The sequence below is a fragment of the Haliotis rubra genome, unplaced genomic scaffold, assembly GCF_003918875.1.
Source record: "Haliotis rubra isolate DU_JTF1 unplaced genomic scaffold, ASM391887v1 Scf2144, whole genome shotgun sequence".
Taxonomy (NCBI): domain Eukaryota; kingdom Metazoa; phylum Mollusca; class Gastropoda; order Lepetellida; family Haliotidae; genus Haliotis; species Haliotis rubra.
In genome coordinates, this window is record NW_025766164.1 from 45,959 (window position 1) to 62,207 (window position 16,249).

At 41.7% G+C, this 16,249-nt stretch overlaps 1 long non-coding RNA gene across 1 annotated transcript; it reads right to left on the minus strand.

The window, feature by feature from the left end:
* Window positions 1–12,340: 12,340 nt before the first annotated feature.
* Window positions 12,341–13,657, minus strand: LOC124276872. Its single transcript, XR_006898679.1, has 2 exons — window positions 13,563–13,657; window positions 12,341–12,633 (listed from the first exon to the last, which is right to left on the minus strand). It is a non-coding gene; the product is annotated as an uncharacterized LOC124276872 (long non-coding RNA).
* Window positions 13,658–16,249: the final 2,592 nt, after the last annotated feature.

Below are 16,249 nucleotides of genomic sequence, written 5' to 3' on the forward strand. Positions count from 1 at the left end.
ACTATCCGTTTGTTGATCACGCATTGATTGTGTTGTAAGGAAGGACAGTCATGTGGTGTGTGATGTACTGATACCAACGAACAATGTAAAGAGAGCACATGTTGATTTCTGATTTGTGGGACTGGGTCACATTATTTTGTAACTGGGGACTTCTTGTTAGCTTTCTGTTGTTGTTGTTTTGTTTGCTCTCCAGTGTGCATCTTGCATAGTAGTCCTCAACAATAAATGTGGGTATTTGTGGCTGGGAGACCCACTGTGGGGTGAGGGTAGCCACATATTGTACCTTGAAGTGTTGAATGCCGCCTATGTGTTTCGACGACAACACTTGTTCAATAAAAGGGTGTCTGGTCCATAGAGTCACTGACAGGTGAGATTTGGTTTGGGGTATTCCATCTCCTCAGTAGGACAGCGAGTGGAATATCATCCTCGGGGTCAAGGCCAAGCAAGATGTCCTGTTGTAGGTCTTCCACTACATAGAACTTATGGGATAGTTTAAGATTGGCAATGTGCACGACTAAGTCAGCCGACCCGGCACATTAAGCGTTATACCATCTGGACCAGCTAATTGAGCAGAACCACTGGGCGTAAGGGGAATTTATCAGACCACTTAAGATTGTTGGATTGGAGAACATTTACCTTAACGGTAAGTTCATTAATTGCTGACATTAGCTGATCAGATTTGGCGTCAGACAACCCAGATGTCGCATCTGAGATCTCAGCGCTCTCTATCACTTGGTCTAATGAAGTATGGGGATGTGTAAGAATGAACTGGCGGATATGGGGCAAGGCATTACGGATTATGTACTTTCATCATTACTTTGTAACAACTCAGCTTCATGTCGAATAGATTGGAGAAAAGTCGAGAATTGTTCGCCCACCCTCTGTTTATGGTCTAAAAAGGGCATTTTGTCGGGTAAGGAGGTTAATAGTCTGTCGTACAGATCCTGGAAGCAAATATATCCAAAGAAGCCCACGCAAGTCTAGAAAATGTGGGAAGTTTAGATTTCCCTCAGCTAAGTCTCAGGGCTCCTTTTCATTATATTTTATTCTTTTTTTTCTATGAACTTTTTTTCAGTAAAATATGTTCATTTCAGGGACTAGTTGTTAGTCTAGGAGGCTAATGGAGGACGGGGAATACCGACGCAGGAAGGCCGCTCGTATCACCGACCATGACATTAATGCAGTATTCTTCGTACTTTCGTACCATTTTGCTGCCATGCCTGTTAAATACAGTGGGAAAATGTCACGGTGGTCATCGTCACAATAGTTTTGGGCAGATGCAAATTTCTCATAGCGGCGAAGCCAAGCAGTTGCTGCTATGGGATCTTTCCCATCGTACATCGGCAGGGGAAGGCGGGAACAATTAATTGCCCTTGATACGGTCGCCAAGGCATCGGACTGGGACTGCTGGACGGGAGGAGTACAGGGGAATGGGCGAGGAGGGGGTTCGAGGAGAGAGGGGGTGAAAATTGGCACTAAGGAATCTGTAACTAGCGGTGAGGCCTGGGGAGTTGTTCCTAATGGCGTGGGATGATAAAGGTGTGTCCGGCCCAGTTTCATCGAATGTGACCCAATCAGGTGAGAAGGGGTCGCGGGAGGGGGACGAACGATTTATAGGAGTGATAGGCAGGTGGGTATTGGTAGCGGGAGTACTCTGATATCCTTTTTCCGGACTAAGCAGTGGTAGGCGTTCTTCGGCATTTAAGGGCTTGAGTTTATAGAAAGACATTTTGTAATGGATGGTGGGAGAAATGTGACAACAGTAGGAAACAATAATACCATGGCATGATGCACAAAATCACCAATAACAAAACAAATGCTCACCAACGTAGAGAGTGGTGTAGCACAGTCCTTTCACAATTGTCACTTGGCACTATGTCTTGTAGCAGGCTTAGATGGTCTTGCACTGTTGGTGTAGGGACACAGGTGTTGGTAACAAGAGGCTGGAACTGTGGGATCTAGGTGGGTGTCGTCGAGGTAATGATGGTTCCTGACGTCGTTAGGAGCAATGGTTCCAGTTGGATGGGAGCAGGGAACCTAGATCTTGGTCGTGGATATGTTGAATGGCAGGCACAGCTTGTATCAATGAATTTTGACACTGCTGAAACACACTGTTTAGAGATGGTGAGCTCAGTGTCCTGATGGGGCTATTGCTCAGCTGAACGTTCATTAGAAAGATCTCACGTTAAGTGCGTCAACAGCCCATGGTTTTGCAAGCACTGACAAGATTGTGGTTATAGAGTTGATACCAGTTATTAGGTGTATGAGAGTTTTTACACAGAGCCAGAATAGAATAGTTGCTGGTGTGGACCCCAGACGAAGTGAATATAGAAAAATAGTCAAACTAACTACCTCAGTTCTTGTAGCTTGAGAGGTACTGGATCTTGGCTCCACCAATATATCCGCCTCAGTAGGTTGATGCTCTGGGGATATGACTCTAATCAGCACACAAGTCCGTCTTGGGGTCCCACACGATTTTATTCTGGGTAGTTACAAGGGGTGGCTCTGAACTCTGAGTTTCAGTCCGAACTGCCCAGCACTGCTGGTTCACAATCATTTATACCCTCCATTAATTGACATAGCTGACATTCCTTGCCCGTATCCGACTTTTCCCCATTCCATGTTTGGTGTAGGTCCCTGTGGTCAGTTTGTGTCTTTCGTCACGGATATATCTCCCCCCATCGGATTCTTGACCGATGGGGAGAGGTGACTCATGTCGTTGACCGATGGAGGAGGGATGACTCATGTCGTCAATTCGGGGTTCCCTAATACAGAGACCGATCCATGATTCTTGCCTCTGATAGAAGGTTAAATGAGAATAAAAAATAGACCCAAGAATTTGGCCTCCTTTACAACTTTGATGGGAGTGCCATTTTAAAGATAGTTCTGGGTCTTTATGCTGCTTATATTTTCTACAAAAGCGTATACAATTAGTTTTTGATTTAGAAAATTTTAAAGCCGTTTTCAAGACACCATTTATTTATTATATTTAAACACAACTGCAATTGCGTTTGTTCAATAGTATGCATATTTTTTACCACGACAAGAAATATTAAAATCATCCACAAAAGTGATCCATCAATTGAATCGTTTAAAACCTTGGATAAACTGTTGATCTTGATATTGATTAAAGAAACAGACAAAATACTGCCTTGTGGGACACCCTGATCCTGATTATAATGGTCAGACAGGGTTGAACCCACTCGGAATTGAAATTGCCTGTTTCTTAAAAAAAACTGTGACATAAAAAAGAGGTAAACGACCCCTCAAACCAAAATCATGTAAATCCTTCAAAATGCCATGCTTCCAGGTCGTATCATAAGCTTTCTCAAGATCAAAGAAAATTGATACTGCATGTTGTTTAGTTACTATTGTATTTTTAACAAAGGATTCTAAACGTACCAAATGATCAATGGTACTACCATTTTTCCTGAAACCACATTGGATATTGGATATCAGGTTACTGGTTTCAAGATACAAAGTTAATCTATTATTCACCATTCTTTCCATGGTTTTACAGACACAACTCGTCAAAGAGATTGGTCTATAATTAGACGGATCAGTATGATCCCGGCCAGGTTTTGGAAGAGGGACTACAATGGCATTGCGCCAGGAAGTGGGGAAATTCCCTGAAGTCCATATTGAATCAAAAAATACTTATAAATGTTTCCAAACATGATTCCGGTAAATGCTTCAAGAGCTGATAGTGAATAGTGTCAGCTCCTGTTGCAGTATCATGAGCTTGCTCAAGGGCAGTGTGGAGCTCATGTAATGAAAATAATTCATTATAGTCATCGCCATTGTCTGAGTTAAAATTTATTCTCTTCTTCTCCTGTTGTTTCTGATATTTTTGAAATTCTGGGACGTAGTTTGATGAAGAAAAATATTTGGCAAGAGTTTCACCAAGCTTATTTGCAATGTCAACCTTATCAGTTAACAAAGTTCCACCAGTCTTCAGATGGTGGACTGTAGATTTGGAACCTTTGCCTTTTATTCGTTGAATCATGTTCCACACCTTTGAAATAGGTGTGCCTGAATTGATTTTGGAAACATAGTCTATAAGACTGACGCTTAGTCTGTTTAAGTGCGTTGAGCCATGGCATTTAAAATTTAACTTTATCTAAATTATGGACTGTAGGATGTTTGCGGAAAAACTTTTCAGCTTTCTTCCTACTCTTTCTGGCCTGTTTACACTCATTGGTAAACCATGGTTTACGAATATGTGGAATTGCAGAGGACTTGGGTATAGTTTGGTCAGCAATGTCATTAAGTATATCAGAAAACAATTGTATAGGATCTTCACTGTTCCTGAAAAGGTCATGTTTTAAGTGTTCAACATACAGAGTCTCATATAATAACCAATCAGCCCTGGCTAGGTTCCTTCTCGATAAAGGTGGATCATCACCAGGGTTGATTCTTTTGAGAATGGTGGGGAAGTGATCACTTCCACATAGGTCATCTGTTATGGACCGTCCATTCAAATTCATTATACAAGATGGAGTCGGCGGGAGACAGATCTAGGAAAGAATACGTTCCCATAGCTGGATGGAGATAAGTGGCTGAATCACCATTGAAAATACATAGATTATTATCGGAAATAAATTCCTCAATGATTTTATCTTTATTATTAATGTGGACACTTCCCTAAAGCGGATTGTGTCCGTTGAAGTCACCCATGATGACACATGGCTTCGGGAAGCTGATCATATAGATTTTGAAGATCCGATTGTCGAATATTATACGAAGGGTGGTATATATAAGCTGCTCAGAGTCAATGCAATGTGCAGAGTTAAACGAACAGCAAGAGTTTGAAGATTTGTATTAAGTGGGACATGGCTATGAATAATACCCTGCCGCACTAAAATAGAAGTGCCTCCAGTAGCTTTATCCCCTGAGGGAAAGGAATGGTAATCACTGTACTGTCTTAAGTTAAAGGTATCAGTACTTTTTTAAGATATGTCTCCTGGAGACATTATGCTGACGGCTGAAGATCTTGTATAAGTAATTGTATTTCATAGAAGTTAGTCTTCAGTCCTCTGCAATTCCACAGACTCATATTGCAGCCGGTCATGAAACTGGTTGAACTGGAGATCGAGAACGGGAGGGAAGTCCTATTCCCATTAACTGGAAGTGAGGGACTCACCTCCATCTCCAGAGGATCAAACATATTTTGAACCTCTATGGGGATTTTGTTGGAGAAAGCTCCTCCAAGTGCTGGAGTGCCCTTGCCCTTCTCCTCATTTGCTCTTTTCATTTTTTGGATAATGGGCGTCACCCCTGATTGGTATTTTCATTCACATTCACTGTATCTAATGGTTTAGTATGAGTTGTGGATGAACTTTCTGTTTGTGTGGCAGATGTTAATACTGGTGAATTGCCATGGTTGATCTGATTTTCTCTTACCCAAGAGATGTCAGTTTGAGTCGATGCTGTTGACATTTGTGGAGCCGGACGAGCGGAAGACACAGCAGTGGAAAAGGTTTTGGTGGAAGGAAGAGACTGAGCTGAAAGTAACCTTTTGCTTCAGTATAAGAGATGTTGTTGGTACATTTTAGTTTGATATATATTCATTTCGCGCTCAAATACTGGACAGGATTTGGACGAGGACAAGTGCTGACCATCACAGTTGGCACATTTAATGTCATCCGTGCATACAGAATCCTAATGAGTTCTACTGCAACGGAAGCATTTTGTCATACAAGTGTAAAATTTGGCTCCATGGCCAAACCGTTGACACTTGTAACATCGGAATGGAGTCGGGACATAGACCTCCGCTCCGATGTTAAAAGTAACGAGCTTTACAGTGGTCTCCGGTCACATTCTACGAGATTGATCCAGAACGAAGACGGGTGACGTTTTCACTTCCCCGTCGATACTTTGGATTCCCTTAGTTATTGCAAAGGGATTCAGTTTTAGGGATTGCCATCGGCGGATGAAATGACTATGAATCTTGGCCAAGAAGTTGGAACTTGTGATGAGACATCATCATCAGAGGAAAGAGAATCCACATGTCGGCGTTTGTTGGTTTTCGACGAACCAGAGTGCGCAGGTAAAGTCATGTTGTAAGAATAAGTTTCAGCATCCCTACTCCCCACCCGCTATCGAGTGTCAACAAGGACGGTGCTGTAGTGGAAGCCAGCCTATGACACCAGGGTTACATGAATGCCATACTCCAGAAATAAGGACTTGAAAAGCTGTTGTTAATAAAAGGAGAAATGTCAGGCTGGCCCATGGCAATTTCCTGTACAAACACAGTAATCAGCAGTCCATATCACCAGATTGGCCCATGAGTCACCGCCTTCTGGCATAGGACTCTAGGCAAACATATAATATAGAATATAATTTGAAATTCAAACATTCAATTACAAAAATGCACAATAATGTACAATAAGAGCATAAGAATGTAATCCATGCACAGGGCATGGCGTGACAAGCCGATTGATAGAACCGGGCCAGTTCTACCACCCATCTAGGTGAAGTAAGGGGCGAAGTGGTGTGTTGGGCAAAGGAACATGGTTCCAGGCTCCCAGTGCCCTCAACCACCAGACTCCCGTCCTCCACTGACACAGGGGCGCAAACCACGGCAGACAGGTTGGTGGACCAAATATACCCCAGGGTCCACAACGGGGGGTTGAAGAGCGCTTAGCCTTACTCCAGCACCCACCACGAGGAGGTGGCTCTTCACGGGTGCCATTGGAGCAGGAAAGTTTCTGACAGCAGGGAGGCTGAGACTGGTAAGAACGGTAACTTATCGGCTGTTGTATATAAATAATATAACAGTCTATCTACTGTCCCTTCAGGAAATCAGATCCTTGTTCACAGGCCACAGGAGATTCTGACAGGACAATTATTAAAATCTTCTGCATGGTCGTATACTGACAACGATGACAACTCGGCTCGTTCTGAAAGTTGTGTTCAGGAAATAATGAGGAACCGCCAACGTTTTTACACTGGACCTTATCCTTACTCCTTGAGGAGTCACTGAGAACTGCACATACCTTTCCCAATTATAACGTAAACATTCCCTCTGGATTATGGTAGCCTTATTCCTGTGGATTCACAGAATACATTCAGAAAATCAAAAGAAATTTTAACACTAAGTCATGGCCATTTCTAGTGGTATAACTAATCTACCCCTGAGTTATCTCCCTTGATCCCGACGTCACTGTAGTGTTCTTCTAGAACCCTTCATAATTTTTCTGTATGGTCCACACGCATGACGTGCAGAGAATTGAGCGAAATTTTCATTTCCAATCAAGTCTTCAATTCTTCATATATAGGTCAGTTACAAATCGAATTCCATTTAATATTCAATGGCATTGCTGTTTTGCATCTATATTATATATATTTCCAACGTACTTAGGATCTGAAGTTTTCCCGCCCTTTTTTTGATTGACAAGTATGGCGCAGAGCAAATGTTTACAATGTCAGAAATTCATGGCGGATGTTGATCCCCCTCTGCCTGCTTCCTGTTATAAAGGCTTACCTTGCTCAATCTCGGATCGATGCTTATTGTGTCAGGAAATGTCGGAAGGTTGTTGATGGTCAAATCTCGCTCCTTAGTTAGAAGGCGTAAACTCTCATCGTCATCAGAATGCTCTAAGTCGAAGAAAGTTCAGGGATCTCCACCTTTATCTATTAAATCTGAACCGAAGTCTCGTTCTAGATCTAAATCAAAATCCTCTCCCCAGTTGGATATAGCTGTGTTCTCAGAACTTTTGGCGGGATTTAAATCCCATATTCAGTCGGCCATGGATAAATCTGTACGGGATATGGAAATGAGGAATGACGAAACATTTGATCACCTGTCAAAACATTTGGAAGATCCTGTATTATCCGGCAAGACGGCAGACAGCCGTAGGGGCTTGGTGGTCGATGACAAGAGCCGGGAACCCAAGTCCCTTCCTACGGAAACCAGGGGTACTCTGGCTGAAAAGAGGTTATCACGCCCTGGCGTACGTAGGAGGCCAGTCCCCTCATGGTGAGAAGCCAAGGGCTTGAAACGAAGGGGATGGAGTTCGGCCCAGCCGGCTCCAGATCCGGATCCGGGGTGACCGTGGTTCGGGCCACACACCCGCGTCCTTTGTCCCTGGGAGCCAGTCATCCGTGGCTGCTCCCTGTCGCAAAAACCTGCTACCTTCTCCCACGGGGAGACCGGGCGGCTAGGGTTTCACGGGTCTGACTCGGCTCAGACGGCACGTGATTCCCGCCCCAGCTCAAGCCAGGCCACTGGGTCGGCTGCTATGGATAATGGTGTATCAACCCAGCCCTCTGATTTGCAGGGGCCTAGCAGTTCAGAAAACACGGACAATCCGCCCTTAATTCCGTTAGTGTCTGATGTGACGGATCAGGAGGATTTATCGGTGTATCCTTTTTCGTAACCGGAGTTTTCAATGAAAGAAGGCTTGTTGACGGTACAACCTATGGACATGTCAGCACAGGATTTTAAGACGGGCTGGTCATTTAAAGAAAAGCTGGAACTTTTGCACGGACTTTATCCTAATACTCTACCACCACCGTCGGACGAACAGGAGATAGATATTCCCGTGGAACTCGGATTATCAGGTTGCCTTCCCCCGGAACGGATGCCCAGGCTGTCATTACCACATTCATCATCACTTAAGAAAGTGTTGGAGAATTATAACTACGAACAGGCTACGAACTGTGTTATCCTATCCCAGCCAATCAACCAAGTTTAGACAAGGACTTTAAACAGTTACAGGATGCTAGAGGCTCTCGTGACTATGCACCGTTCTGTACCTTCAAGAATTGTAAGGAATTGGATACGGCAGCCTGTTCGGCGATTGATACCCTATCTTATTCAAACTGGTTTTCTGTGGGAGTTCGTGCTTTGCTCCCACCGGTGTTTCAAGATTATACGGGAGTTAAGAAAGACGCTTTGATTTCCATGACTGCTCAAGAATTGGCGTTAGCGCATGCCTTTCGGGATGTAGTGTATCAGTCCTTAGCCGATGCGATGACGACTCAAGTGAATATGTTGGGACAACTTACAGCTATTGAGCGGATACAAGGGCTAGATTCAGTGAGGAATTTACCGGATGTTTCAAGGGATTTTCTATTGCACCAGCCCTTGGAATCGGATAACACCTTTAATGGACAATGTCAACAGGCTATTGAAGCTAGAGATGCCTTGACGTCGAGGAACTTGAATCAACGTTTGGCGTCGGCTCTTTTATTCCAAAATAGAGGAAGGGCTGACACTAGATCTAGAAGGGGATCCAGTGATACGTCTTGTTCTGCTCCATCTTCATCAAGTCGTAGTCAGAACTTTCAGAGATCTGCCTTTGATCGGGCTTCGGATTCAAGAGCGTGTTCTACAAATGTGGCTGTTACTAGAGGCTCATCCTCATCTAGGGGTAGAGGTAGGGGAGGTAGATCTTTTCGTGGATCAAGATCAACTTCCAAGAAATATTGACTCAAGTCTCACTGTTCAGCGTTCTCTTCCTTACGAATTGGAAACGTCCCTCGAAATGATATTGGATTTGGAATTTGTATGTCCGGTGACACAATCTCCAGTAGGGGGCAGATTGGCCCAATACTTAGACAATTGGAAATTAATAACATCAGACGAGTGGGTCCTGTCTGTAGTGAGCACGGGGTTAATTCTTCCTTGGCACAAGCAACCTCCAGTGACTTGTTTTCCAGAGGGTCGTCAGTTTTGTCTTCAAGGCCAGCGTTTAGCAGGGCGATATTTAGTAATAAATTAGCTACTGGAGAAACGGGAAATCATAGAATTTACTCCAGGGGATCAGACATGCGGGTTTTATTCACCGGTATTCCTAGTCCCCAAGAAAAATTCAGACAGAAATGCGCATGATAATAGACTTGAAAGTGTTGAACAAGCTATTTTTTGAGGAAACTGCCAAAGTTCAGGATGGAATCAATTGCAAACCTACGCACCTTGATTCGTCAGGATTCCAAGTGTATAAGCATGGATCTAAAGGATGCGTATCTTCATATCCCTATTCATCCAAGATCTCGCAAATACCTAAGATTTGCGGTGAATGGCTGCAGGTTTCAGTTCAGGGTGCTGCAGTTCGGGATATCTGTAGCACCGTGGGTGTTCACAAAATAATCTCCCCGATTCTGGCTTTCTTCTTCAACGAAGGATTGCGATACACGGTTATTTGGACGATTTCTTGGCAAGGAATGTGGTGACAGCGATTCTCATGAAGCAAACCAACGTTATAATCCACGTGTTTACATATCTGGGTCTCATAGTTCATCCTACCAAGTCAGAACTGGTCCCTTCTACGAGAATAAAGAGCAGGCCGTTTTATACTCCTCAAGATCATTCGGTGGAAATATCAACCAAGAAAACCAATATGTTACAGACGTCAACTGCATCAGTCCGTTCATGGATGTCCCTTCTAGGATCTCTCACTTCAATCGAGAGGATTATACTGTAAGAGGAAGACTAGGTTGAGAATCCCGCAATCTGGCTCAATCAGTCTCGGATGGAGGACTTGGAACTGCTCATAGCCTGTCCAGACAGAGTCTGATGGGAGATATTATGGTAGACGGTGGACATGAATGTGTTGTCAGGAGTTTCATTACGTCCTCGTTTACTGGATCTGATACGGGTTGTGGTGCACACATGGACATTCAACGTGTGGAATCTGTCAGAGGTGAATCTGCATATAAGCTGTTAGGAGATGTTAGCACTGTTGAAAGCGATTCGTTGCTTGGGGAATCGCTTGTACGGGAAGAGTCTCATGTTAGTGTCGGACAATTCTATGGTAGTGGCATACATCAACAAACAGGGAGGTAGGAAATCTCAACAGCTCCTCAGGATCACTCAGGATCTGTATCAAGCAGTGGACGGTAAAAATTGTTTAATCAGAGCGCGACACATTCCAGGTCGGAAGAATATCCTAGTAGACTCATTATCTCTACAGGACAGAGTGATCTCGACCGAATGGACTCTCAAGGAAGAGGCTTTCGATTTGATAGGACAGAAGTGGGAAATTCAAAACAGATTTATTTGCGACTTCCAGGAATTTTAGTATACCAACGTTTGTGAGTCCAGTACCGGCTCCATTGACATGGACAGTCGACGCACTATCCATATCATGGGAGGGGATGATAGCCTATGCGCTTCCTCCGTTCAAACTAATCCCAGAGGTTCTGTTAAAAATTCAACAACACGACTGTCTAGTTTATCTAGTGGCACCAGCATGGCCTGCCAGACTTTCCCAGCCTACTACAACTATTGGTGGACAAACCTCTACGTCTTCCGTTGTGGCACACTCTAATCAGTCAACACAATTATTATTATATGATATTTATATAGCGCACATATCCACGCAACTATTGCTTGCTCAAGGCGCTGGTATTTTTTCCCTTGATCCCTGGATGTCAGTCTCAACGTCACATGGTATTGTCAATCTCAACTCCGTGGGGAGTATACAACTCTTGCTGCCACTAGGCACACCAAGTTTTATTGTGGCTTTCTCATCCTAACGAGGTACCAAATTCATAGCTAGGTGGACACGGACACATAGTCACAGTACTTTGTCCAAGTTCACTCACTACAAAAATAAGTTGGTTTCCGGAACACTGAAACTGAGAAGAAACGACATGGAAACCACCATTTCCAGTTGGTTTCCATATAGTTTCCTATAGTTTCATTATGGTTTCCATGAAAACTGAAACTGAATTTTGCACCATTTCCGGCTGGTTTCCAGTGCGTTTCATTACCAACTCCTCCAGGCTGGATCCAGCTGGTTTCCGTGTTTTCGTTTATTGTAAGTTTCAACCTGGTTTCCGTTTTTCGTTTATTGTAGGTTTCAACCTGGTTTCCGTTTTTCGTTTATTGTAGGTTTCAACCTGGTTTCCATGTTTTCGTTTGTTGTAGGGTTTCAACCTGGTTTCCATGTTTCCGTTTGTTGTAGGTTTCAACCTGGTTTCGATGTTTTAATTTTTGTAGGTTTCAACCTGGTTTCCATGTTTTAGTTTGTTGTAGGTTTCAACCTGGTTTACATGTTTTAGCTACTTGTTGGTTTCAACCTAGTTTCCAACTTATAACCTAGTTCATTAAAACTGAAACTAAATTTTGCACCAGTATCTGAATAGTATCCATGTCGGGACTTTGCCCACTCGTTCATGGAGGCTCCTGCTGGTGCTTAGTTTATTGTTGTTTCCAACCTAGTTCCCGGCTTATAACCTGGTTTCCATGAAACTGAATCTGTTGTGCCCGCCCCCTTACCCGCTCCTCCAGAAAAAGGTTGTGTTTCATGCAACACAAATACCAAATCAGGTATTTTATACAATTGCACAATGGTAAAACCGTCAGGATGACAAATAACAGAATAAAACACAGAGTCATGATAGCTTTATTTACATTCAAAAATTTGCTGATAAACAAATGATATTTGGAATGTTCACATTAATAAAAACTGAATTTTTAAAATGCATAAATAATTAAAAGCAATAAGGAATAAATAGCAGTGAGTATGGAATGTTTTCTTAAACTCATCAATGTAGATGAATCCATATTATTTGGTTTTCCAATTTGAGAAATGTTAACTCTTTCCCCAAAGAGAGGAATAACTTTTTGTTTCTTCTCCGGCCAGTCAATCGTTGTCACGACTTCCTCCTGCTTTCCAGCTTCTGAAAGTTAGAAAACAATAAACAATCAGTACTAAGAAGCATTCGTCAACAATATGGCTAGCTGGAGAAAGGAAAACTGTCCAATGTTTCTTAAGCTTGAGAAAAAATAAACTGTAACCACTGTCCAATAAACACGAAGGTCAATACATCAAACTGATCATTTGACCTGAAAAACGATAAAAGTTTCAATCGCAAGAAGAACTTAATGAAATTTGTAAGAATAGAGACAAGAGAGAGAAGGACATATTTCCTTAGCTTGGGTTGGACATTTGATGACTGACAAAAATATTTTCTTTCACTAAATAACAGTTGTGACTTATAGAAAACATTGACATTGAATTAATAACATTTCTTACGAATGCACACTAAATCCATGCTATCATCGCCTAATTTTCCGAGAAATTCTCATGTGAAAGCTATAACTTATTTTCTGAATGTTACATACATTATGCTTTGATATTATATGTATAGAACTACGAATTATCCATTATTCTGAAAATAATGTGAAAAGAAATATTTGGGTTTTAAAAAAATAATGTGGGGTCATTCTGACAGACAAGAAATTGAATGGGGTCATAGGCGGACCTCCATAACTAATATCTCATACTGTTATTGACAATGTGTTTGCAGCTACTATTTGAGTGGGGTATTGTTAATAAATTGTTAATTGATGTGTGCAAGGTGAAATATGTCCAGACCAAAACTTAATGTACATTGGCGCTTTACTATGTACTCTATTTAAAAACTCTTTTGGCTGCATATTTCTAATTATACATTGCACGTATTAAACAGTGTTTATTTTGAAAGTTCTTTGGAATATCAAGTGCACATTTTCAAGAAATGACATTAACTTGATTTTTCAAATAAGGTTTTTCTTAAATTTTTAAACTGTGTAAGATTAGAATTGAGAACGGTTAGAATTTACTTACACATCTGAATCTTTTGTTGTTTTTGCTGACAAAGGCCTCTGCTTTCCCACTTCTTTGTCTTCTAGGTGAACGAACCCTCTTGTTCGTCCAAAACCTCAAACTGCTTCTGAAGGAGATGTGTATAAGTGGAAAATATTTCCATTTTGGAAGTTACGAAAATAGTGGTTGTGTAATTTTTATGTATTTTTTTTTTTCATAGGATTTACATTATTTGGATAATTTTATGTACATCATTTACTGAAGGGTTTGGATTACACATACCTGTTGCAGGTCAAGATCAGTTAGTCATCTTCAGTTTTCCAACACTGCCCCAATGGAATGCTGGAAATATAGAAATTAAGGGGGAAAATAAGGAACTTTCTAAGTGATATTGTACTCTTGATAACAATAAAGGCATGAAAATAGAAGAATAAATATCAATTTGCAAAGGTGTAGATATGCTAATATCAAAAGAAGCCAGAAATTTACAAGTTCATATAATTTTAGTTTGACAATGTACACCAATGTATCCTCAACATATCCTATTAAACGTTCTATATATCCAAATTCTTTTGCAAACCTCTTTTGTGGATCTAACAATATCCACATCTCTTCATTCAGAGTTAAATATCTTGACATTCTAAGTGTAAAATCGTTTACATCAGATGATTAACTTAAATTACCTCATACATCAGTAATCTATCCTATTCTGACTTGAAAACATTTTAAAAACAGTTTCCAAAATATTGTGTTGACAATTTATCCACAGCATTATAGTATCATGATAAATATCTTCTTAAAAATTGGCTGAAAAATATTGTCGATCTTTTTGTCATAGGCTGTCTTGTAACTCTAATAACTAGACAAAGAATTTTGAAACTTCACTCTAACCATGCACCAAATCTGTTCAGAGAATTCCTATAAATGCAAAATGACTCACTATCCCCACTGAATTGTTTTCAATTGGTACAAATATCAAAAGCAATTTCCAATAACAAACTTTAAAATAGAACTTCCAATCATTGGATTTCTTGCAAAAATATTAGAATACTTCTAAATACGTTTGGAAGTTATCTTGAGTCGTGACATTGCTGGATATATTTGTGGTTCATATTGTTCTTACAAAGACAATATTTCATACATTACGATAATGAACCATTTAGTCGTATGTGACCTGATCCAAATCACAATCGACTTCTTGAGTTGACTAAGTAAAGGAAGCCATATCTCCTGCCAACATTTCGACACGCAATTGCTTATCGAGTTCCATCAAGTCTATAACTTGAAAATGGAAACCAAATGGATTCCCCATTTACCCAGTATACAGATGGTTTCAGATTTCAGGAAACCAAGTCATTTTGTAGTAACTGCACGTTGCTGTACCCGTAACTAGGCGTTTGCACGTATTCATGGGGCCACCATCTGGTCATATACCAACTGATTCGTGGTTTTTTAAGTGCACAGGGTTGTGTACTGTACACTAGGCGTTGTGACAACACTGAAAGAGTCTGCACACAAAGTTGACGCCAAGGTTTTACACCCGGTCACAGGTGGGCTCGATCCCGACACCTTCAACTTCGCTGGCGCTTTAGCCAGCTCGCCCCTCGCGCCCCAATAAACCCTTGTCCATCAGAGTTCACAAGAATGTCAGGCAACTTGCGCTACACGTATGGAAGCTATCTCAAAGGTCACTCAGGAATCAGGGATTTACGGTTGAAGCTACCAGAGCTATTTCAGAATCCGTTAGACTTTCCAAAGCTGCCTTGTACGACACTAAGTGGCGACGATTCATCCAGTGGAGACGAGCGTGTGGAATCTTGGATATATGTATGTAATATGTGGTAATCGCCTCCTTAAAGGGACCCCCAAAAATCTTTGCATTTTGGGGGTTTTGTCACTCTGTTACGGCAGCGTCAGCGTCAGCGTCATTGGTCTTCGTACATGGCGTAAGGGAAGTAACTCTCAGTAACCTGCCACCTTATATGGTGTTAGGTGTACGGGGTTCCCATCCTTGTTACCATGAACCCCGCCATGGCAGTAGTAAACTTGAGTGACACTCAAGTGGTTTTGTTGTTTCTCTCTTCCTGCAGCAGGACTGCCATCTTACCAGCAGGCAACCCGATAGGTCACCATTCCAATGATAGTGGATTTTATCTTGTTCCTAAAAGAGAACCGAAACATTTGAAGCATAATACTATTGAGGGATATCGATCAGTTATTGCTTCAGTCATTGATATTCAAGGTTTATCTGTGGGCTCGAATACACAAAATGATCAGATCTTTTCAGATTAAGGTTATATCGTCTTTAACGATTTTTCCTAAGTGGGATTTAACGTTAGTACTTAAATCTCTTCAAAATCTCCTTTGAGCCTATGCAGGATGCTTCTCTAAAGTATGTGACATTTAAGACGGCCTTTCTTTTGGCTTTTGCAACAGCTTCCAGAGTGTCGGAATTACATGCTATTGACTTTAAATCCATCACTTTTTCGGAAGGATATAAACATAACTTTTAGAACTGTGCCGGAGTTCATTGCCAAGAATCAAACTTCAGCTTGTGGTACTTTGGGACATAGGATATATCATATACTTCAGCTTCCTATCTCTACCTCTAGTTTCCACAGGACTAGGCTTTTGTGTCCCTTACGTGCCTTGCGCTGGTACATTCAGCGTACTTCGACGTTTAGATGAAATCGTCGCAGACTGTTTGT